The sequence below is a fragment of the Pinus tabuliformis genome, chromosome 8 (genome assembly GCF_031772625.1).
Source record: "Pinus tabuliformis cultivar Carrire ecotype Pingquan chromosome 8, CPIR1, whole genome shotgun sequence".
Classification (NCBI taxonomy): domain Eukaryota; kingdom Viridiplantae; phylum Streptophyta; class Pinopsida; order Pinales; family Pinaceae; genus Pinus; species Pinus tabuliformis.
Window position 1 is genome coordinate 698,783,456 of NC_142294.1, and position 26,310 is coordinate 698,809,765.

Genomic DNA, 26,310 nt, shown 5'->3' on the forward strand with positions numbered 1-26,310 from the left:
TCCGCATTTTGTGGGCGCGGAGTGCGTAGTTTGTTAAAGAGTCACAAGGTTGTCTGCCCTTAATTTTGTTATTGTAATGTCGGCTGTAGAGATCTACCCATGGTTCGTGGACCATGGAATTGTATAAATAGAGTGAGGCTCTAAGTAGTTTGAGAGCATAAAGGATAATGGAAGAATCAATGATGTATGCGAGATAGATCTGAGGAGAAAAGTCTAGTTTTGGGTCATAGAGTAGGAGAAGGCTTTGCAGCTGAGTGCGCGGAGACCTAGTACTCCGCAGCTGAGTGCACGGACCCCTGCAGCTGAGTGCGTAGGGTGAGTTGAGTCTATGACAGTTGGAAGTATTAATAAAGAGAAGTTTCTTATCATTTTTGCGTATTTATTACCTATTTTATGCATCTGTTACATTGGATATAAATTACACTTTTAATGCTTATATGATGCACAAATGTGTATAACTGTGTTGATTAAGTGAACAAAAGATAGAATAAATGTTTACGCGAAGATAAGTAAGGTCTGCTAAGAAGATAATTAAGATACGTGGTGTAGATTGGGGAGTTAGCGCAGGTTGCTGCCAAAGCAGCGCAAAAGCATCTCAGCCCCTGGTTAGGGCTGCGCGAAAGACGAATATAATAGATCGTGAAGGTATTGAAGGTTAGAAAAGTGCGTGAAATGACCTACGTGAAGCCAGACATAGTTGGACTAAACCGACATCACAGGCATCTCAAGGGTCGGAAACTTGGTTCTAGCATCCCCCCATACTGCTTTGAGTGAGACTTCAATCTGCGTACCGCGGGTTGATGCCGAAAGGGCCAATAATGTAGGGATTTGCTTGGCTAAATAACTCCGAACCTGGGTCAGGCCCCCATAAGCCAACAAATGGTTCTGTTACCAGGACTAGAATCTGCATAGAGATGTCTAATTTTGTATCATTGGAATCCAACTAAGAAAGAAATTGAAGGCTGGTTGGACAGAAGAATTCACGAGTTCGCGGTGCAGGAAAACAAAAACCCATGACTGTCAAAAGAAGAGTGGTTAGGCAAATACCTGTATATGAAGATCCAAAAATCTTCTTCGCATCCTTCCCTACTGAGCTATACGAGTGGATCGTGAAGCTAGCAGATAGCCAAGGAAGGTGGAAACTTGATGGTCCTATTGTGTGGACCCTAGAGTTAGTGTGAAGGTTGGAAGCATCGGAGGATAAGATCGTGTGTGTTGTTGATCATTGGCTCAATCGTATTATAGGAGGATTTGTTACTGAGTTCGCGGTTGATACCTCAGTCAGCTACAATGAGGCAGAGCGACGCTTTCTCAAAGGACCGCGAGGTAAGTACGTAAAGTCTTTGAATACTTGGATTAAAATGCTATTGTGCGAAAAGAGGGTTATGTAGTTACCTTGATGTTCAGGGCTACACGAAGTGGAAAGGTTTACAGGAATGAAGGAAATAAGGGTCCAGAAAATAGCCCATTGATTTCACCTCCGCGAGGAGACGATGAAGAGCTCGCAGAGGTCTTTCTGCAACGTGTCATTCATCTAATAAGGAAAATAATTCCGCGAATACCACCTCCACCCACACCACCATCGGCTTCACTGCCATCACCTCCATCTTCACTCGTACCAACTCCACCACCACCGTGATTCAATATGGCAAGCACAGTGAAGTTTCCTGTGTTCAAAGGTTTGGGAAATGAGGATCCGGACCAATTCTGGTTCATTGTAAGGGTTGTATGGGAAGCGTAAGGTGTTACGAATGACCATATAAAGAAGCAATGCTGGTTAGTTCCCTATAGGATCATGCGCTGACTTGGTATATTAAGTACTCCAACGATAACCCGAATGCGAGAGTCGTGGATATCCAAGCAGCGCTAAATAGAGAATTTAGCAGGCCTAAATCTGAAGCGCAGTCAATCATTGGATTTAAATAGATTATGATGCTACTAGGAGAGACTCCTTAGGAGCTGGATCAGAGGCTGAAATGTATGATTCATGAAGCCAATATGAATCTGATGGATGGATAGCATCACGAGTGGTTTGTAGCTTCGCTAGTACAACATTTAAGGAGTGCACTATCATAGCAGAGGATAACAACTCAGGAAGAGGCCTTAGAGATTACTATGAGGCTAGATGAGACCCCGATGTAGGAACGTATCCTAGGAGTTCAGCAGATCCACATGTAGCTGAAGAATCTGTGCCTTGAGATCCAGAGTCTGAAACAAGATAGGACGATTCGACCAGAAGTGCACGAAGAAGTGTGGTGTGTGAAATGCAAGAGTCAAGGTCATGACAAAGACCACTGCCTAGTTTTTACAAATTACCTCGCATGAGGAGGACCGATGCCTTTAAGGCCAAAAGCTCAAGTAGAACCTAGTGTGGTGCCTACTTTGTGGTGTGTGATCTGTCAAATAGCTGGAAAACATGTCACAGACAATTGTCACTTGTTACATAAGTATACGAAAAATTCGTAACAGTTGTTCTGCAACTTTTCTAGGTTAGTGGGACATGACGAGCACACTTGTAGAAGTTATGATTTGAAGATGGATGGAACTCCCACCTACTAAGTTCAGGCTGAAATGTGGCCCCTTAACTAGAATATAGGAATGGCACAAACAGGATTTTAGGGGCGCAGACGAGGCCGAGGCGGAGGAGGACCTGGAAGAGGTGACGATAAGTTGATTTTCTATAATTGCGGAGGGCCGAGACGTTATGCCTATGATTGCACGAATCCAACAGGCCCATCGTGTTTGTATTGCACATTGTTTGATCATGAGACGGAAAATTGTCCTACGCTAATAGCTAGGATACATGACAAAGGAGCACTACCACTTTCCCCGCCTCAGAACCTATAGATGATGAGGTTTGAGCCGCGCAAGGAAGATTCGAATGTGAACATTGTGCTCCGAAGTGGAATCATGACGGGAGATGACAAAGGAAAATAACCAGAAGATAGTACTCAGGTTCACAAAGCTCCAGCGAAAGAAGTGGAGTTTGATTTGGAGCGCACTCGAAAACCTTCATGGAAGCTAAGAAGAGCTTCGTTAATGCCTCCACTTCAGGAAGCAAAGATAAACTGGAGCTGAAAATGGACCCATCTATGATCACAACATTCCTGGAAACCTATATGAATTTACTACACAACAGTAAGGCTGTGAAAGGGTTACAGGAACTCATCAATAGACGTGTTGGGACCGTGTCAGGAGAACTGCGCGTAGTCTGGAAGATTGGAAAGCATAAGACAAGAAAGGGATGAGAAATGAGGCTAACCACGTAGATCGGAGAATATGAGATGGATCAAGTCATCCTGGATTTGGGATCAGATGCAAATGTTCTGCCAAAACAGACATGGGAGTGAATGGGAAGACCTGCGCGTAGTGGTCTCCAATTCAGCTAAGGATGGCGAACCAACAGAAAATAATACCCATGGGGCGATTGTAGGGGATAACTGTGGTTATTGCGGGAGCGAGAACGCTGGCTGATTTCGAAGTGATAGAGATTGTTGATGATAGAAATCCCTACACCATGCTCCTAGGAATTAACTGGGCAACCGACATGAATGGGATAATTAATCTGAAAAAGCGAAAAATGATCTTTGAAAAGAAGTCACTACGCGTAATTATACCCTTGGACCCTGCTGAAGGATTGCACTATACGGAGCTGGTTTACGACTATGAAAGTGATGATGATCTGGACTACATCTACAAGATAACAGCACGAGACCAAGACTGGGTAAATCCCACCGCAAATGGGTGGATTTCATGGGAGCGCGAGAGTTCCTGCACTTTGGATTCCGATGAAGAAGTAGAACGATGGCAGAATTGGTTACACAAAGTAACTACATTGAACTACAATATGATGATAAGGTCACTGCGTTGTGTGTCGACAAAAGTAAGAGATTTGCCTACTTACGATGGTCTAAATGAGGTATATACCTTCTTGGATGCATTTGAAAGGAAGGTGCCGAAAAAGCAACGCTTCCAGGCCTTGGGCTGGGGACTGCATGCTATGCCTGCGAGATGGTGGGGTACGTACAAAGGAAGCTTTGATGATTAGCGCGAATGTAGGAGAATGATGTGCACACGATTTGGGAAGCCTAAGGTGTGATTGACAGAGTATGATGGGTAGGATGATCCACGTGCACATCTATCCAAGTGGACACAGTATAAAAGCCACAACCTGAGTGGGTGCACCTGTTCTGTCATACCCTAGATGTTATACCAATGAACTGGTATATAGAAACAGAGCTCCACCATGGGACAGGTGAATGGGATATCCTGCGCGAAGGGTTCGTGATGACCTTCAGTTTTGAGGATGGGTGGGACAGTATTGATGAAGCGCTACAAGAGGTAAAAGCAGCCATCTTTAGGATACCACAGGAGCTGGTAGAATTGATTCAGCCTGAATGGGCTACTCAGCTGAGTCGTGTGCTGGAATGTTATAATGTAACTGTTGAAGAGGAGGATGAGGATCCATAGAATATTAACATTCCAGAAACAAAAGGCCACCGCGAGGTTCATGGACCACAGATTGAGAACCTTGATATAACCATGCCGGTGAAAACTAAGCAAGTAAACATTGGTACGGAGGTAGAACCTAAATTCGTGAAGATCAGAGACTACTGGGACGACGTGACGGTGGATAAGGTCATTGAATTACTCCACAAATATCAGGACTTATTCCCGACCAAGTTTACGGATTTGAAAGGAATAGTTGGAGATTTAGGAGTAATGAAGATCACGTTAAAGCCCGATGCGAAGCCAGTTAAGCAGAGGCCTTACCGCTTAAATCTGAAATACAAGGAGAAGGTCCATGTAGAACTAGACAAAATTCTCACAGTAGGCATCATTAAGCCTGTGGAAGAATCTGATTGGGTAAGCCCAATGGTGGTACAAGAGAAGAAGCAGAAGGATGAGATAAGGATATGCGTGGATCTCAGAAAATTGAATGATGCTTGTGTGCATGATCCATTCCCAACTCCTTTCACGGATGAAGTGTTGGACAATGTAAGAGGCCAGGAAGCATATTCTTTCACTGATGGGATCTCAGGGTACCACCAGATCAAAATCGTGCCAGAGGATAGAAGAAAGACAACCTTTGCGATTGAGTGGGGTTGCTTTCAATATACTGTCATCCTGATTGGATTGAAAAATGCCCCTGTTATCTTTTTGTGCATGGTTGTTGCAGCATTCAGGGAATATATTCATAAGTTCTTGGAGGTCTATTTTGATGACTGGACTATATTTGGGCTGGTTAGGTGCCATGTAGTGAACTTGCGCTTGATGCTAGATACCTGCCGAAGATACCAAATCACGCTCAACCTCAAGAAGTGTGTGTTTCTTGTTCCTTTTGGGAACCTATTGGGGCACGTGGTTTACAGACAAGGGTTGATGGTAGATCCCGCGAAGATCACAAAGATTCTAAATTTGGAACCACCGCGAAGTGTGAAACAACTGCGTTGTACTCTGGGACATACGGGGTACTACAGAAAGTTTATAAAAGGCTATGCCCAAATCATCGTGCCAATGAAAAAGATGTTAAGAAAGGATGTCACGTTCTACTAGAACGATGATTGTAAGAACATCCTAGATGTATTGAAAGAAAAGATGGTTATTGTGCTAATTCTTGTCTTCCTGAACCGAAAGAAAGAGTTTCATATCCATGTTGATACATCGTGTATAGCGTTGGAGTCAGTACTAACACAGGATGGTGAAGAAGGCTTGGATCACCCTATCGTGTTCGTGAGTCGCATATTATCTAAATCCGAGAAGAACTATTCCACCACTGAGCGTGAGGGACTAGCTATGGTGTATGTGCTCTAGAAGTACCCACACTACTTGCTAGGGGGACACTTTGAGATGTATACAGATCATTCCGCGTTGAAGTACTTGGTAAATAAGCCTGTGTTGGGGGGGCGCATATGTAGATGGCTTTTATTGTTCCAAGAATATGATTTTGAAGTTGTTGTGAAGCCTGGATGATTGAACACAGGACCAGATCACCGTGCATTGAGATACGAGAGGAACCTACTAGTCTAGAGGAAGGATTACCCGACGTGTAGATTTTTGCTGTGCGCATAGCGGATGGAAATTTTGAGGATATAATTCACTTTTTAACAAATGTAACTGTGTCGGAAGGATACTCTGTCTAGCAGAAGAAGGAATTAGTGGTGCGCACCGTAGATTTATCTGTCATTGCAAGGCATCTATACAAGATGGGGAATGATGAGATACTACGAAGGTATGTACCTGAGTTCGAATGAAGTAGCATCCTCACGGACGCTCATGGGGGTGTTGCAGGAAGACATTATACATGAGGAGCTATCGCAAAAAAGATTCTACATGCAGAGGCACTCAACAAGGTGTGAAACACGCTGAATAAGGTATGCAATGCGCAGTGAAGTGATTGGGACTTGTGCATACCTGCAGTATTATGGGCTTATAGGACGACATGCAAGAAACTGACAGGATAGACACCTTTTAGGCTTGTCTATGGAGTGGAAGTCATAATGCCTATGGAATACATCATGCCTAGTTTGTGCATAGTAGTGCTCACAGGTATGACGGATCACAGAGCCCTGGAGGAGAGGCTCATGCAGTTGGAGGAGCTCGAGGAAGAATGATTTTTGGCTGGATTTCACCAGCAGGTCCAAAAGCAGCGCGAAAAGGCTTGGCATGATCGACATATTAAGTTGCGCACCTTCAAGGTGAATGATTTGGTGTTGTTGTATGATAGTAAGTTCAATAAATTCCCAAGGAAGCTCAGAATGCATTGGCTAGGACCATATGTTATTAAGGAGATCACAGATGGTGGCGCGGTGCAATTGGTAAAGTTAAATGGAGAACTCTTCCTAGGAAAAGTCAATGGCAGTCGTTTGAAGCCATACACAGGGGGCTCGGCCATCTAACTAGCCGACAAAAGCACAGTCTTAGCACTCCAGGCAGCTGAAAGGAGGTGCGGGACTATAAATTACTCTGCTCGGGAGTTGCATGATGTCGCGACTGTGCGCAATAGTGAAGTGTCACAGGGTCCGCAATAGCATGAGGGTAATTGCGCTGCCATGCGGGTCAGCTGGAAAGTGACCATTACAGTCGCTATTCATGATGTGATGCTTGGTTTGAGACCAAATGGAGTGGGTGGCAGGAATTTAAGGTGAACTTTATGGGTGGAAGAAGGACGAGGTGAAATTGCAGATGGCGTAGTTGGCAGAACAATGTAGGAAGGAAGAAGTAGCGACTAAGGCCCAAGCAACGCGCGATGTTGCGAAGTCGGCAGAAGAGCAGCAAAAGATAGCAGAAGAAGAGCGCGAAGGACAAAAGTCGCCTTCGCCTAAGTCGGAGACCGATACAGAGCTAGGTGGTGTGGACCTGCAAACAGCGTCCACCCAGCTAAAACATCTGTGCCCAAGAGAGCAGGTAGGGCCGCAAAAGAAGTCGAAGGCTTCAAAGACTTTGTTCGACTCGATCACCCTCACAGAGGGGGATCTCCATGATATTAGCGAGATGGTGAGGGACGTCAACGCAGAGGCCCTCTAGCAGTTTGAGGAGCAACACCAGATGGCGTTGGGGGCTCTCCGGACGCAGATATAGGAGTTGCAGGTGTGAACTCCACAAGCTGGCACTGTGTCAACCAGCCTCACAGTAGGCACATCCACAACCGAGGAAATGTTTTGCGCCTGGATGACTAACAAAATAGTGCTTCCAAATGGCACATTCATTATAGAAAATGAGGCCGATAGGCCTATTGTCAGCGGGTTGAAGGGAATCGGATTAAACGTGGTTGCGCTCCCTCGAGAGACACTCTATATTTTGTAGGATGGATTCATTGCAGAAGTACGAGCCAGAGAGGGTCACGAGCTCTAGGTAATGAGCGAGCAATGCATCAACATTGAACAGTTGAGCTTACAGCACGATGAGGTAGTGGCGTAGAACAGACAAATAGTGCAGGTGGTGGAGGAAGTTTGCTAGCTGGTCCCGGAGTTGGCCATCCCAGTAGAGGAATCGATGGAGGCGCGCATACATAATTTAGCAGCAGGGGTGCATGACGCAAGAGAGGAAATGGCTAGGTTTTAGCTAGAGCTAAACCTTCAGATAGCAGAACTGCAGTTGAAGGTGCAACCTTCAACTCTACTGGAGGTTAAGGAACAACGTGCCACTGCGCTCACAACAACAATGGCAGCAATTAACAAAGCAGTGACAGACTGCACAAAGCTGTTCGAGCAGTCGTTCGAGGTCCTCACCACCCTGCAAGAGGACCCAAACATAGAGCACCTGGAGACAGAGGCGCGCAAGCTACAACAGAGATACGACAAAGTAAAAGGGACTGCGCAGATGGTTGCCCTTACACAGAGGCTCGCAAGGATGCAGCAGGCTAAAGTGCTCAAGGAGCAGGTGGATGCTGCTCGGCATAAGGAAGCAGTTTTGAAGGCACGCCTACAGTCGTGGATCGATGAGGCTTATACCATTACAAACTCCATTGAAGCAAAGCTCATGCAGCTACAAGCAACACAAGAGAGGATTCAGGGCAGCAGTTCAGCCACAGCAGTCACTGAATAGCGTGTAGAGGAAGTACAGCAGGTAGCCACTCAGTGCACTACCGAACTTGTAGCGATCCAGTCACAGTTGGTAGGTCTTTCCACAAAGATCTCCACACTGACAGAGTGACTTGAGGGTGAGTCACGAAGTTTGTTTTGGGGGCCTGTTGGGCATGGGATCCCCCAAGGGAATTTTTGGGGCTTAGAGACCATATTTTGGTCAATTTTGTAATTTCGATGTAAAGACTCCGCATTTTGTGGGCACGAAGCATGTAGTTTGTAAAAGAGTCATAGGGTTGTCCGCCCTTAATTTTTTTTTTGTAACGTCAGTTGTAGAGATCTACCCATGGTCCGTGGACCATGGGATTGTATAAATAGAGCGAGGCTCTAAGTAGTTTGAGAGCATAAATAATAATGGAAGAATCAATGACGTATGCGAGATAGATCTGAGGAGAAAACTCTAGTTTTGGGTCTTAGAGTAGGAGAAGGCTTTGCAGTTGAGTGCGCAGAGGCCTAGTAGTCCGCGGACCCCTACAGCTGAGTGCAGACCCCTGCAGCTGAGTGCGTAGGGTGAGTCAAGTCTGTAACAGTTGGAAGTATTAATAAAGAGAAGTTTCCTATCATTTATGCGTATTTATTACCTATTTTATGCATCTGTTACATTGGATATAAATTGCACTTTTAATGCTTATATGATGCGCGAATGTGTATAACTATGTTGATTAAGTGAACGCAAGATAGAATAATTGTTTACGTGAAGATAAGTAAGATATGTTAAGAAGATAAGTAAGATATGCAGTGTAGTTTGGGGAAATAGCGTAGGTCACTACCATAGCAGTGTGAAAGCATCTTAGCCCCTGGTTAGGGCTGCGTGAAAGACGATTATAATAGATTGCGAAGGTATTGAAGGTTAGAATAGTGCGTGAAACGACCTGCATGAAGGCAGACATAGTTGGACTAAACCGACATCACAAACATCTCAAGGGTGCGGAAACTTGGTTCCAGAATCCCCCCATACTACTTCGGGTAAGAATTTAGTCCGCGCTCCATGGGCTGATGCCGAAAGGGCCAGTAGTGTAGGGATTTGTTTGGCTAAATAACTCCAAACCTAGGTCAGGACCCCATAAGCCAACAGACATTGCAGAGCTCATTCCTCACATCGACCATGCAGCTCTGACATCCCACATTGCATCTAGGAGTCGTCGGCACATTCAACTCAGTTTTTTTGGGCTAAGCCCACTTTTCATGTAGTGCATTGTGTTTCTATCACTTTTTCTGTTTCTCTTTGTGTGAGTGTTGTCTGCTTGATTTCAGTGAGCGCTTGCTATCATTTTGATGTATGTTACCTTGTAGAAGCACTGTTTCAGTTTTCATTCGCATCTCACTACTGTCGCATGCATGACATTATTTTTTCACCAACGGTCATCGTTGTGGTGACTCGCTTCACACACATGCATGTTTTCCCGTTTTCTGAATCCTGCACTCACTATTTGTATGCATGATCATTCACTCTTGTTTACACTCAGTTTCACCATGCATTCAGACTTCTCATGTTTTTAGTCGCCCGTCAATGAGTCTAGGCTGCCTTGGCCTAGACCGTACCTTTCCCAGCTATCACTGCGCATTTCCAGAAGTGAAGGCTCTACCTTCCCTCCAAAAATTGTGTAAGTCTGGCCCAGCAGTGACCTCCAAGCTTGTATTGCGCAATTCTTCGAAGCAGTGTCCTGCTAGCCCCAGAAACTGTGCATTGCAGTTTGCTGGTTGCATGTCACTGCTGACTGAAATTGTGCATTGCGCAGTTTCAATCCTCAGCAGGCCAGGCTAGACTATGCATTGCACAATTCTAGCAGTATGTCAGCCTCCTGACAGCCTAGACTGTGGCAATAAGTCAGCCTCCCCAACAGAAGTTACGCAACCTTCATGATCAATTACACAGGTATGGTGCAATTCAGTCCTCAAGTTTGTTTTGGTTTTCGACTGACATATTTCTTGCATTGAGTGTTGCTATGTCTCTAAGCATCACAGGTTCTCATCTGTCTCTCAGCAGCACATGTACAATGGCCTTTAGGAGAGCAAAGTCAAAGGACATCGTTGAGAGCACAACGTGGGTTGCATCCAAGGAAGTGTCTATGAGATTGCCTACCTATAAATACATGAAGTTCTTCGTAGACAAGGACATCAAGTTAATATGGCAGCAGCATCACAATGAGCAGAACCATCAACGGAAGTAGAAGGCCGCACACCCACACGTGATGAATGCAAGAGGAAAGTTGTTGACAACATAGAGGCGGAGCAAAGCTACGAGTTCAAAGTAGATCCACTCATGACAAAAGTAGCCTTAGAGATTTAAGCTATGAGGTGATGGCGTGACATGAAGATTGAATGAAGGTAGAGAGAGAAACAGAGAAGGAGTTTCATGTGTTGAAGTGAAAACTCAAGGAAGAATAGGAGTTGCACAGACGAGAGAATGAGTTGCAGTAGGAACAGGTATAGTAGGAGGCACAACATGCACAGATGGATGAAACTATGCCTATACAAGTATAGATCCATCCTAGCTGCTAGCACAGAGTAGACAAGGTGAGTAGTGTTGTTGATCACATGCAAGGGAATTCAGCAACATGCATGTCATTGTGCACACGCATGCGAGGGCACCCATTTGGCACACTCACTGAGGCAAAGGCAAGAAGTAAGTCCGATTAGAGCTGAACATGTATTCTGACAAGTTTATGTGCACGGCCACTAGCACATGCTTGGAGATCAGTGCAAATGCTATGCATCAGTATGTTCTTAGTCCAGTCACACCCAAGATGACCAGGCGCATGCTATTAGATGAGTTGGAAAGAGGATCCATATAAGTGTATCGGGACGAAACGGAGGCAAGAGTTTGCTTACAGTAGGATGTCACCATTGAGCGCGCGGACACCACAACGGACCACCAAGCATGGCATCATTTCACCATGGTCGGACACCACAATGGACCACCAAGGATGTCATCCCACATATGTCCGCATCTTAGTGGTTTCTTGCATGGCTTCCTCAAGCCTATGTCGTCCCACATGGGTACATGTGCATTGTAATGTAACATCATGTAAAGTGAAGGTCCAAGTGTCAATAGTTGGACATAACAGTCATGTACTAGGTGAAGAGTCATGAGGGTAGGTGAAGAGGCACAAAGGGGAAAACTAAGGGTCACCCCACCCTTTGCTATAAATAGAACCTCATAACTCATTGTAGAGGCTTTTGGTTAGCCAAGCTTCCAATAGGAGTATCTTAGAGAAAGCTTGGATAGTATTGTAACAAGCCTTGGCCTCTTCACTGTGCAGAGCTAGTATATCTGTTTGGAGGAGTAGGTGCAGTGACTGTAGCATTCCACTGTCGGAACTAGTGGTTGGTCATGGTTGTATTGTATGAATGGAACTTACACTTCCTAATATAACAGAGCCAGCAAGTTTCATGCATATGTCATATTGTATTTCAACTATCTTGTTTACTCTAAACTATATATGTATATGTTTTCTTACACATGCATGTGTAGCTATTTTCTATATATGTATATATGAATCTTACTGGAATGTGTTGTTGGTTTAACATCACTTTTGATTGCTAGCTCACTTGCCTTCCAGTTTGTGATGTATCTTAGCTCGTGTGTTCCCTTCTTAACTCTGTGCTTTCACAGGTTTCGAAGGGGCACACTCACCTCACCCTTCATGTGTTAGAATTGCTTATGCACCTTCCTTGACTTGCTGCATATGTCACACCCTTGCTACCAACAGGGACATCTTACTTGCCTCTATGCGAAACCGCGATCAAGGCGATACCGTATGACCCACTGCTGGAACTCCTACACCAAACAGTCTGAGGTCTAGTTGGGACTTCTTACTGGGAAGATCCCCTGACATGTTGGCGGGTCCAACACCATCAACAATGCCAAACCCTAGATCTGAACTGGGTCACCCTCATCAACATTGTTTGTGAGTGATTGAAAATTTTGGGTCGCTTTCACGTATACAGTATGTGAGCGATTGTGAATACAGAGTTTCTCCCTGGAGGTCTCTATGTGTGTTACTCTAGCACTGAACTACAAAGAACCAAATTCTCTCCCTAGCCAATTTGTATGAGCGACTGAAAAACCAAAGTCGCACCCTTGCTGAGTTGTGCGAGCGACCGAGATGACAGGGTCGCTCCGAGGGCTACCTAGTGCAAGTAATCAAGGACGAAAACCTTCCTATCTACTTCTGAACCCAAAGTCACTCTCATAAGCCTCTATGCCAGTGTCTAAGAGTCTATAGTCACTCTCATAGGTTTTTTTTCCAGCAACCGAGATCCAGAAGACCCTAACCTAGAGCAAACCTTTCGCCTGTAATTTCATACCCTTTAGCAAACTCCTTCCATCGAACCTGTGCTAAAAAAGACAAAAGAGAAGAGAATATGTGTCCAAATGATCTTTAGGTATCTTCTATTTATAGGATTTCCTGAGGGGTTGCTTCGAGTTGAGACTGACCTAAGTAGTTACTCATATGGTTAGGGCCGACCCATTCCATAATACATGTGTGAATAAAATAATTCATAACTCAACTTTCACTTAACCAAATTGGATGATATTTAGGTTGAATTTGGTCCTCTAGAAAAGAGGAATCTAATGCAATCATTATCTTAGTCATTTGAGTTGTAGAAGGTGGAATTTTACCGCAGTTGCAAAAATTAACACTCACTCTCAACTAGGGAGAATTCCACCTATCAATATTTGTCCATCGAACAATATTCCATTCTGGAATATTCGAGTGTCATCATGTATCATCACAAATCATCTCTATCATGTAGTCATCATGTCATGTCCACCTCAAGTGTTTCATCATCACAAATCATCATTGTACATCTTGATCTATTCTTTAATTATTCTTGTTTATCTCTTGATTATTCTTACTTGTATGTTGATCATTCTCAGATCTATAAGAAGAAGATTTTTTTACCAGAGGGGAGCTCAAGCTACCACCCTCTATCCATAAAGATGCTATCTGGAATCTCTGCTAGTGGGCTACTACCTGGAATATCATCATCAATCTTCATCGGAGAGCATATAATCAAGGAGAACATCTCAACCTGGAACCACATCAGCGAGCAATAGCTTCCACCCATACCGAGCAATAGGATAATTCATCACACAGGGGAGTACACCCTCGACCCTGGAATTTCATCAGGGAACTTATCCTCAACCTGGAATCATATCGGGTTATCTCAACCCATACTATTGCCTATTGACCTTCCCATCGATGACCCATAATAATCATGTGGTAGAACACCTGCATCATAGTTGACTTGGGTTGTACACCCTATTGTCCCTTAAGAAACCAATTTCTTGGCTGTGTAGAAATTGTGCTTAAGACATTAATGTTTATTATTATTGTCACTTATTTGTATGATGTATCTTCAAGTGAAGGACCTGAAGGGCCTGAATTTTAACCCTTAATACTTAGGTGATATGAAAGTCTCATAATGCCATTTGATTGCTGAATAAAAATGCTGAGTGGAGAATGCTTTGAGAAGTTAGATACAATATGTTGTATTTCATAGAAACTATTATCTGTAACACTTTGGGAAGTTAAATACAATATGATGTTTTACATAGAAACTATTATCTGTAACTTAGAAGAAATGTAGGAGTAGTAACTTTAAGTACAGGAGCGCTCTTTTAATGAATTTTAAATTCATTCATATAAGTAAAAAAGGACTTGCAGCTTCATTACCATACTTAAAGAAAGGAAGATACATGATGTCACATAACAAAGAAATCACAAACCATACCCAGAAATGTGTGGAAAACTCTTGATTCTTTCATTAATCATCAGTTTTATCAAGAATCCAATAGCCTAGTCTCCAAGTTCTTCAAAATTCGAACCCTTTTTCTATAATTTTCCCTCTTTTTATACATCATGGGACAGTTAGTAATCACCAAAACTGTCAAATTGCTTAACTATCTCCTAACTATCTAAGGTAAAAGTCATTACAAAATATTACATTGGAAGGTAAAAGACACCTCATTCTTCTTAAGAAAACAAAATAACAAGAAGTAACATAAATTATAAGGTGATGGTTACTCGCTGTTCGAATCTGTGGCTTGACTATTGATGAAGTTTCTCTGTAGATGTTATGATAATAACTAGACTATTTTGACATAGAAAACTACATCTTTACAAAACTTTGTGTCTGGACTTATGGTTATGGGACTAGGTATATATCGGAAGTGTTCTGATTGGCACAAACAAAAAGAATCCTTACCAATCACTGTTCCTTTGAAGTTTCGGTCATCCACCTCTAATTTTAGTTATTCTGCTAAAACAGTGGAATTGGTTGATTTACGTGGAATATGGCAAACCTTCAGTTACCATGGAACCGAAAGGAAACAAAACTCTGGTTCATAATCTTATCACGTCTGCCTTTTCCACAAACCTTTACCTTCCACACAGACTCGATAGGAAATAAAATTGCAGTTCAAAGACTTCTCAGGTCCGAAATTTATAATAAAACCTGTCCACTTTTTGACGCGATATCCGTCGAATCTTGTCCCTTCTTGATGAGCGCTTGTGATTAATCCAGACTTCAATGGATTAAACCACATTCTATAAACCACCGCATCTGTTTTTTGAATTAAACCTCGTCCTTGTTAACCACGTGATTACTGTTAGATCTGTATCCTTTAAGCGGATGACCCCGATTCACTGAGGTTTTAACTCTGTTTTATAATTTCTCGCGTCCAATTTTGAATTAAACTCTGTTCTTGTTATCCATGTGATTACCGTCAGATCTGTTTCCTGTAAAGCAAACAGATCAGATCATTTCCTGGGTTTCTCACGTTCACAAGCCATCAATAACATAAAATAAATCATTTCTTTCAAATTTCCACATTCTCTTTTATTTCTCGTTAGAATATAATATTTGATTTTTTTCATTTTTGCAATAAAACTGAAAATAAAATTAAAATGACAATGGATGCTACAACATCTGGCTCCACCTGGGGATAGTTCTTTTGCCACAGAAGCACTAAGAACCGCATATCAGTGCCTTCACCTCGAGCATGGAGTCACATATTGCTTAGCCAATTTAAATTCTATGGAATTTGTACAATGAATTCACTGCAGTATCTACAATGATAGGATGCTTGTGCTTCAGAACTAGAAATAATGTTTGAGGTACTGCCCATTGACAAGCAGCTGTAAAGTTTCACCATCAAGATTCTCCAAGAAGAATGTATTATTTTCCCTTGCTTCTATAATTCTGAATGGGCCATACCAGAGAGGATCAAACTTCCCATGTTTTCCCTTATCTTCTCTTCTAGTATCCCACCTTAATACCAGGTCTCCAACCTTAAAATCAATTTATTTGGCCTTTCTATCAAAAATACCCTTCATCTTTGATTGATACATAATCAAATTATCTCTTACCTTATCCCTGCTTTCACTCAACTCCACTACCTTATGCATTCTTCTTATCAGAGCATTGGGCTCTTCTTTTGCCTCCTGAATCATTGCAATTACAGGCTTCACAAGTTGACTTGGGAACAGAGCTTGAGTTCCATACACTAACTCAAAAGGTGATTTTCTTGTAGACCTTCTTGTAGTCACTCGAACAACCCATAGAGCAAACTTTAACTTTGAATCCCAGTCTTTCTGATTCTCTGCAATAGTTTTCTTAAGGATCTTCATCAATGTTTTGTTAGTGGATTCAGCCAATCCATTTCCCTATGGATGATAAGCTGTTGAATGAGATAAAATAACATTATACTTCTGACAAAAAAACAACAAACTTACTTGAACTAAACACTTAAGCATTGTCTGTTATGATTTTGACAGGGCATCCAAATCTGCTGAAAATATTTTCCCCTAAGAACTTCATCACCACCTGGTGATTTTCCCTTTTAGTAGGTATAGCTTCTACCCACTTGGTGAAATAATCAGTAGCTGTGAGAACCCACTTGTGTTGTCCACTTGAAGTGGGTTAATTTCTCCAACAAAATCTAGTCCCCATTGTCTGAATGGTTCTTCTATGAAGACTGGGATCAAAGGCAAACCTTTTCTTCTCAGCAAAAAGCTAACACTTCTGACAGCCTCTGACAAACTTGTATATTTCACCAAATAGGGTGGGCCAATAAAACCGTGCCTGGAGGATTTTATGTGCAGTAGCTTTCCAACTATAATGTCCACCACATAAATTCTCATGATAATCTTTAAAGGTCTCTATAAATTCATCCTTTGTTAAACATAACAATATAATTCCCACAGGATCCTTCTTATACAATCTTCCCTCAACAATCACATATGGTTGTGCTTTGATTTTTAATGCTCTATATTTTGTTATATCCAAAGATTGAGGATAAGAGAGAAAACATAAATAATGGACTATGTGCTTATACCATTCTGAACAAAAAAATTTATATTTGATCTTCATACCTATGTTTGATTTTCTTCACCTTCTTCAATTACTTCCTCATTTACAGGTGTTAGCAAGTTGATTCCCAATGCCTAAAAATTTGACTTTGTCAACATCTTTGCCAATCCCTACCCTTTCACCAGCTTTGTGGGCTTTATGTCCAAGTCATACTCTTGAATCTTGGCTATCCATTTTCCTCTTTTTCCTTCCACATCAGTATGAACTAAGACATCCTTTATTGAAGCATTTGGCACATAAGCAATGATCTGTGACTATAGCACATAAGTCCTGAAGGCCTTTAAGGCTTTTACCAAAGCATATACCTGTTTTTCAATAATATTGTACTTTAGCTCAGCATCTCTGGGAATCTTGCTAAAGAAATAAACTAGTTGTTCCTTCTCTTCATCATTTTTCTATAACAAAACAGCAGCGATTGAATTAGGTGATGCAAATGAAAAAACTTGAAAAGGTTTTTGATAATCAGGGCTAACTAAAACTGGAGCTGCTTGTAATGCTTCTTTAATCCTGGAGAATGACTCTCTGGCTTCCTTGGTCCAATACACTTCATTTTCCTTCTTCAACATATTGGTAATTTCTTTTACAATCTCAGCATAATTGGACACAAACCTCCTTAGAAAAATTATTTTTCCCAGCAACTTTTGAATGTCTTTCTTACTCCTGGGCAAGGGTATTTTCTGCACAGCTTGCACCATTGCTAGATCTATCTTCACTCCATCTCTAGAAATAATGTGCCCCAACAGTTTGCCTTCTTCTAGAGCAAAGATAGACTTCTTAGAATTCAAAGAAATCCCAAATTTTTTACATTTCTCAAAAGTCTTTTTAAGATGGTCCAGATGCTCCTCATCATACTTAGAGAAAATAGTGATGTCATCGAATTATATCACTACAAACTTATCTCCCACAAATGCAATGTCCATAGCCCTCTGAAATGTTGCACCTGCATTCATCAACCCAAAAGGCATCTGAGCATACATAAAGGTTCCCCAAGGAGTTGCGGATGCAGTCTTTTTCTGATCTTCTTTATCAACAGCCACCTGGTTATGCCCAAAGAATCCATCCAACATTGACATTCTGAATGATCATGTTACCTTCTGCAACACACGATCCATTTTAGGTAATGGATAGTTATCTCTTAAGGAAGCCCTATTCAGATTTCTAAAGTCCAAACATAGCCTTATTTCTCCATTTTTCTTCCTTACATGCACTAAATTGGCCACCCAGTCAGAGTACCTGAGTGGAACTATTATCTTGGCATCAAGCAGCTTTTTGACTGCTTTCTCAATCAATGGTAAAAGCAAAGGGTTTATCTGCCTAAGTTTCTACTTAAATGGTTTAATCCCCTCTTTCAAGGGAATCTTGTGCTGAATAATACGTACATCATATGTTTTGAGATCCTCATAGGACCAAGAAAAAACATCAATATAGTCCCTGAAAAGATTAATATATCTCTCCTTATAATTAAGTGGAACTCCATTAAATAATTTGACTAACCTGAGCTCCTTCTGGGTTCCAATATTGTGATCTTGAATATACTCATCCTGTGGAATTTTCTCTGAACTAACAGCTACATCATTGGAGTTAAAAATTCTTTCACGAGGAACAAGCCCCCTTGGTAGAATGTTATCTTTCAATTGAATAATTTTTTGATTAACTATGGAATTTTTAAAACCACTTAATTATGCACCTTTTGTTGCTTCATCTTCATCTTGATCAATCTCTATGCCCTGAAAATATTCAATCATAGTCAAGAATTCCTTAATTTGTTGATCATCCTCAAAAATTTGCCAGTGTTTTATATTATCTGGAACAGAAGGCCTGTGCCTTATTTCCACATCATATCTTAGCTTTGGATTTATAGGAGGCCTAAAAGTACTGGCAACCACAGCCAAAGAATCTGCTAATCTATTTCCATCTCTTGGAATGAACTATATGTTGAAAGCCTCAAAGAAGTTCTCAACCAAATCCCACACTTCATTTTTGTATGCCCTAAGCCTAGGGTGTTTTGTTCGAAAATTGTTCTTTATTTGCTTTATAATCAGCTCTAAATATCCAAAAACAAAAATTGACTGGACTCCCATTTGTTTTATTGTTTGCAGAGCAATGATCAAGGATTCATATTCTACCACATTGTTAGTTGCTTCAAACTCCAATTTAAAAGAAAAAGGGATCATATTACCTCTAGGTGTAATTAAAAGGAAACCAACACATGTCCCTTCTTTAGAATAGGCTCCATTAAAGAAGCACTTCCACACCCCTTTTGTTTGCAGCTCTGTATTTACACTAGCTAAAGTAAGTTGCCTCTAGTTATCTTCAGCCAACTCTGCATTGTCATGTAGCATGAAGCAAGAAAAGTCATCTTTCTCTTGGCTATATACAGGTGAATTACTTTCTTTGTTCTTTGTGATTTTTTTTACAAATCTTGTTTCTCTGTACAGTCTTCTTTCTTCTCCACCAAAAATTGGTATGATAGCATAAGTAAAATCTAGTTTCAAAACACCACCCAATTTAAGCCCCCATGACCTAGATAGCAACATTCCAAACCTAGCAAGGATATCTGCTACCACTACATCCATTACCAAGCTTCTAGCTGGGATCTGGGCTAGTGACACCACCATATCTTTAATGACCCCCAGACACTTGACTTTATTTGAATCAAAAGAATACAGGTCTCTGTAGGGTTTAGTAACTTGTAGGTTTAGTTGTTTCATCACTGATAGTGGCATAAGGTTATGTGAAGCTCCTGAATCTAGCATACAATTATGCAAGAGGAAATCATGAATCAATAAAGAAATGTAGAAAGGAGGTGTTGAAGAATCTACCTCCTCCACATGTAGACAAAAAACCACTACTGTTTTATCTTCTTGCAGATTCATAGTATCATTTATATTCACATTCTGAGATAGATTGATAAACTCAGCAAACTCTCTTTGATAAACTGGTGTTTTGACCAACTCTGTGAGGGGCACCTGAATTCTGATTTTTTCTAACTCTTTAGTAAGACTAAACACATGAACCTGTTTAGTATTCTTTTCATTTTCATCTTCACTTTTATTCATCACTGAAATATCTTGTGGAATGGAAACAATTCTTTCTAAAGGAATTTTGTCACTTTTATCTTGAGAAGACTCACCTTGAAGTATTTGAGTCTTGCTATTTGTATTCTGTTGTTGCTTTCCTTTGTTTAATTGTTTTGCAGACTGTGGTTCTTGTGGAGTCGCCTTTTGTAAGGGAGCTGGAACTTGTTGCTCACCTTCATTTTCTTGAATTCTATATCTTTTCCTTGATCTCAAGTCATATTTATTATGTAATTCTGCCTGCATAAAATCAGTAAACTACTTCCAATATTCATCAATGTCATTGTCATCATAAATGGCATATGTTTCAGTATATTCTTCTCCCTCAACACCTAGTTCATCTTCATCTACTACATACAATGTAGAAATATGATCAGCATGGTCCCTGGAATGTTTTGGTACTTCATTAGGATCTGCCTCTAAGTAAAGTGGTGCTTGAACCTAATCTTGGTCTTTTCTCTCCATCTGCGAAATTTGCAGAGGTTGTCTTCTATATTGAGGATTAAAGTTTCTATTCAGTGGTGCTTGCCTCTGAGAATTCTTACTCTCCAATTCTAATCTAATCAATTTATTAGACAAAGTTTTAATTACATTATCCATATCCTCTAATGTTTGACTTTGAAAGGATTCCACTTTAGCCTTTCCCTTATCTTGGATAGGTTATTTCTCCGGTGTTTTGCCTGCAGCCACCAGATTTGCTTCTATTTCTAAGGCATCAGTTTGGATCTAATCAAGGGTTGTGGACCTTCTCTCCCTCAATGTGAATCCAAAATCTGATTCAAAAGCCCCTGCAAAAGTTATTTTCACCCCAACGGGAAGGGACTTAATCTCCACTAGAAGGCTATTGTACAATTTACTAAACCTCCTAATGAACTCAACAACACTTTCATCTAATTTCTTCTTAATAGCATTAAACTCTGTGAGTGAATACCCATGGTCTCTTTTCTCTCCCCATCTCTGGGTGAACAGGTGCTCCATCTCTTCCCATGTAGGAATAGAGTTATTAGGAATCCCTTTAAACCACTTTCTTTCTTCTCCATCCAAGGATTGCTAAAAAAGTCTTAAAACAAAATCCAAGTGTTCAACGTTGAGATTTTCTGCAAAATTACAAAACATTACTATATGCTTCTCTATTGTTTGTTCATCCTCCCCATAGAAATGAGGAAGAATCTTCAAGTATTCTTGAGGCATTTGATTCAATATTTGTGGCAACTAAATAGGTGCATACTTATTCAACAAGAATGCAGGTGCTTCCATGTTTGCTCCTGAACTTACTGAACTTGAATACCAGCAGATGTAGAACCTGACTGAGAAGTAAATGGAGTATGAAAAGGTGGCAATGTAGTTATAGGTTCAGGTTGAATAACTATAGCAGATACTAAGAAAGAAACAGACTCTAAAGATTGTTCTGGACAGTTGGGTTCTTAAAATGAAATGGATGTAAAAGGAATCTCTTGGTCAAATAAAGGTGAATGTTTGGATGAATTATGTTTCGAACTGTTGCCAGGTGCATACAGTGAAGGACTTGGTGTAACTGGAGTTTTTTGCCTTCCAATCCGCTTGGAAACTAGTGTCTCAGGGTCTGAAAGGGCTTGAACCTTTTGCTGTGAGGTATCTGACCTTGTGTGAGGTCTCTTTGAAGCTAGAGTTATTACTTTTTGTTCAATATAGCCAAATATTTCCTCCTCATTGGACAACCAGAGGAAAATATTAAAAACCCAGGGAAAAGTGTTCTTGACTTCTCTCACCGGCAATAGCACCAATTAATGTTGTCCCTTAAGAAACCAATTTATTGGTTGTGTAGAAATTGTGCTTAAGACATTAATGTTTATTATTATGTCACTTATTTGTATGATGTATCCTCAAGTGAAGGACTTGAAGGGCCTGACTTTTAACCCTTAATATTTAGGTGATATCCTCACTGAACAACTAGAGGAAAATATTAAAAACCCAGGGAAAAGTGTTCTTGACTTCTCTCCCTGGCAACGACGCCAATTAATGTTGTCCCTTAAGAAACCAATTTCTTGGTTGTGTAGAAATTGTGCTTAAGACATTAATGTTTATTATTATTGTCACTTATTTGTATGATGTATCCTCAAGTGAAGGACCTGAAGGGCCTGAATTTTAACCCTTAATACTTAGGTGATATGAAATTCTTAGAATGCCATTTGATTGTTGAATAAAAATGCTGAGTGAGGAATACTTTGATAAGTTAGAGACAATATGATGTTTTTCACAGAAACTATTATCTGTAACACTTTGGGAAGTTAAAGACAATATGTTGTTTTTCATAGAAACTATTATCTGTAACTTAGAAGAAATGTAGAAGTAGGAACTTTAAGTACAGGAGCGCTCTTTTAAGGAATTTTAACTTCATTCACATAAGTAAACAAAGACCTGCAGCTTCATTACCATACTTAAGGAAAGGAAGATACATGATGTCACATAACAAAGAAATCACAAATCATACCCAGAAATGTGTTGAAAACTCCTGATTCTTTCATTAATCATCAGTTTTATCAAGAATCCAATAGCCTAGTCTCCACGTTCTTCAAAATTCGAACCCTTTTTCTATAATTTTCCCTCTTTTTATACATCATGGGACAGTTGGTAATCACCAAAACTGTCAAACTGCTTAACTATCTCCTAACTGTCTAAGGTAAAAGTCATTACAGAATATTACATTGGAGGGTAAAAGACACCTCATTCTTCTCAAGAAAACAAAATAAAAAGAAGTAACAGAAATTAGAAGTTGATGGATGCTCGCAGTTCAAATCTGTGGCTTGACTGCTAATGAATTTTCTCTATAGATGTTCTGATAATAGCTAGACTGTTTTAACATAGCAAACTGCATCTTTACAAAACTTCATGCATGGACTTGTGGTTATGGGCCCACATATATATCGGAAGTGTTCTGATTGGTGAAAACAAAAAGAAACCCGACCAATCATAGTTCCTTTGAAGTTTCGGTCATCCGCCTCTAATTTTAGTTATTCTCCTAAAACAGTGGAATTAGTTGATTTACGTAGAATATGGAAAACCTTCAGATACCACAGAACCGAAAGGAAACAAAAATCTGGTTCATAATCTTATCGCATCTGCCTTTTCACAAACCTTTACCTTCCCCACGGACCCGATAGGAAACAAAACTACAGTTCAAAGACTTCTCGAGTCTAAAATTTATAATAAAACCTGTGCACTTTTTGACGCGATATCCGTCGGATCTCATCCCTTCTTGATGAGCGGTTGTGATTGATCTAGATTTCAACGGATTAAACCACATTCTATAAATCATCGTGTCTATTTTTTGAATTAAACATCATCCTTGTTAACCACGCGATTACCGTCGGATCTGTATCCTTCAAGCGGACAGCCCCGATTAACTGAGGTTTTAACTTCGTTTTATAATTTCTCGCATCCGATTTTGAATTAAACTTCATTCTTATTATCCACATGATTACTGTCGAATCTGTTTCCTGTCAAGTGGATGGCTCAAATCTTTTCCTGGGTTTCTCACGTTTGCAAGCTATCAATAATCCCGCTAGAATATAATATTTTATTTTTTTCATTTTTGCAATAAAACTGAAAATAAAATTAAAATGACAATGGATGCTACAATACACCCCAAGTACACTCTCAACTAGTTGGCCAAAATGAGGAGCGGTGTTCCCATCGAGCTAGCCTACTTAAGGGTATGATGCCAACTGGGGTATACTCTGCAAAGACCAAGAGGGGAGCGGCATTCTCTAACCCTATAAAGATAGGGGAGGAACATTATTCTACCCTAGGTAACAAATAGCGTAATGCCTATTGTCCAGAGTTCCCTCAACCCGAGGAGCCCTCTTTCTCAATTCCTCACCCTGGGAGCTCAAGCAGGGTAGGAAGAGTTTTCTCAATGCCCTCGATCAACACTGCTCTCATCATCAGCTTGTCTCAATAAAATTGTTTACTGTTCATACAGAACATCAAATCAAATATCATTTCAGATCATATATAATCATATGAATTACAAAAGGATACCATAACCATCCTCCCTCTCATAGAGGTGCCAACCACAAGCCTGGGCTTGTTTCAAACAATTGCATTGTCTCAATAAATGAGAGTATCTCGGTCCCAACTATAAATATGGTACTTATTTCCAATCAGATCATCACAATGTATCCATGTCATATCTAGATCATACTTAAACAACTCTCTGAGTTGTATCCTACCTTATAGCTAGCCATGCTAGCAACATCATGATCAATCTCAGTCATGTTATGGACCTCTCATCCAGGATATAATGGCAGATCGCATACAGAAGAAGCATCCAAATGTGCTTTTAAACAACAATCTTAAATATCAACAATACATCTATGCAGATACATATCATAGGAGAAATATCGCATTCTCAAAATAGAACACCTCATGCAGATATTTCAAATCGTGTTATGTGGAAACTCTATGTGAGTGAAGCAACTCACTCATGAATTCATTAAGGTTCTATGCACATCATACATATATAGATGGATGTTCAAAATAGAACATCAATGCTTCAACTATCAGATGCCATGTCAAGTTCAACAACATCTTGAACTTCAAATCAGAGTATCCAAGGATTTTCATTTTCATTATTCAAAACAAATAGCTTTGCAATATGGAATTTCTTTCCCAAATTCCAGAAATCGATTCATCATGCCATGATACATTATTTCAAGCTTCATAAGCCATCTCCCTCTGATTATATCATCAGAGGCTCATCACCTGTCACAAGTAGATCATCAAGATATAAAACCAAAACCATAATCAATATCAAAGCTATACCTTGGAACTCATCATCTTGACTTCATCAGGTAATTGTCAAATATAGACATATCTGGATCGAGGAGATTGCTTCATGCAAATCTCTCTACAGGTACCATGCCTTGCTAAGCCACCATAATTATCCTTACATAACTCAATTTTATACCATCAATCAACAAGGTCAACTCATTAGAGTTTATAGGCCAAATCATGACCATTATCAAAGTCATCATTATCATACTATTAATACTTTCAATCAGGAGACAGGTGGATATCATATCAAATCATGACTTCATCATCCCCATTATCATCGATATCATGGAAAATCAACGATCATCAAATCATATCACTAGACATTAGGTCAAGTCCAAATTGCTATCGTAGAGCGATTTATAGTCAAAGCACATTTCAATCATCAATTCAAAGTTATTGTCAAGCATCATGACAAAACATTGTTCATCAATATCAATCAGCCAAATCAAGCCAACCTCTTGTAGCACAAACATAGTGACATATCTATAAGTATGTCCCGGTCACAATTGGTCGCTCTCGTCAGGTTAGCATGGGAACAACTTTAGCTTCATGGGCGTTGTCTAGGCGTTAGCATGTAAGATTCCAGGGATGAGATCTCCTAGATCTGAGACTGCGACCAAAGAAAAAACCCTAATTTTTGTATGGGCTTTAGATCTGCACAGATCAATATTGTCATATGCACATAAATCATACTTCAACAACATATAATACAAATAGTAATAAGGGTAAGAATCTTGAGAATTGATTCTCCCTCTAACTGGGGATCTGCATCATTCATCTTCATTCATGTAAGCAACCTATCTCGACTTGAGTCATGCAACAACATATCTGTTAGATCATAAACATATGGCTATCAACATCATGACATCAATATTTCATCAAATGTTAGACTCAAAGAAGTAGATAGATGTAGCATCATATCTCAAACATTATGAACACAATATCATTTTCTGTCAAGTCACTCCATCAAGTTACTGCATCCAGTTTAACCATATGCCATCAAGACAAGAGCACAGGTAGTAAGAGATATCAGATTAATTTCCTATTAGTATCATTATTCCCTAGGTTAAAATCAATTTCATATTTGAATTAATTCCTCCCTAGGTATAATATTAATCTCATATTAGAATTAATATTATATATTAAAACAAATTAATATTAGTAATATAATTAATATTAATAATACAATTAATAGAATTAATATTAATATTATTATAATTAATAATAATATAATTAATATAATTAATATTAATTAATACATTAATAATAATAATATAATTAATATAATTAATATTAATAATATATTAATAATAATATAACTAATATATTGAGGAATAATAATAATATAATTAAAAATAATAATATAATTAATATAATTAATATAATTAATATTAATAATATAATATATTAATATTATTAATATAAGTAATATTAATAATTTAATATTCCCT